The sequence below is a fragment of the Penaeus monodon genome, chromosome 22, assembly GCF_015228065.2.
Source record: "Penaeus monodon isolate SGIC_2016 chromosome 22, NSTDA_Pmon_1, whole genome shotgun sequence".
Lineage (NCBI taxonomy): Eukaryota > Metazoa > Arthropoda > Malacostraca > Decapoda > Penaeidae > Penaeus > Penaeus monodon.
Genome location: NC_051407.1, coordinates 9270084 through 9270379, shown reverse-complemented (window position 1 = coordinate 9270379; position 296 = coordinate 9270084). Strand labels below are relative to the sequence as shown.

General features: G+C 46.3%; 1 protein-coding gene across 1 annotated transcript in view; it reads left to right on the top strand.

Moving 5' to 3' along the window:
* LOC119586919 (CAP-Gly domain-containing linker protein 1-like) overlaps positions 1-296 on the top strand; it is a gene marked incomplete in the record, with an annotated part of 175677 nt that overhangs the window by 136414 nt on the left and 38967 nt on the right.

Below are 296 nucleotides of genomic sequence, written 5' to 3'. Positions count from 1 at the left end.
TTCGAAGATCAGGTCAGACCATCACGCAGCCTCTTTCTCACAGAATCGACTTTGTTTTCTCACAGGTTTGAAGCTCAAGCTTGAGATGCCGCGCAACGCATGTTCGCTGCTTTTATTGGGTGTTAATAAATCATTCCGTGACGCCATCGCTTGTTTGTCAAGTAGGATGAGATATTCCAGGGATGCGCTTGCAAGATCGTGCGAGATGCATTGCTAGGATGGAGGCGGATGGTCCATGCATAAAATTCGAGAAGAAGACGTAACATACGCAGTTTGAAAGGGGAAAACAGTGGTTT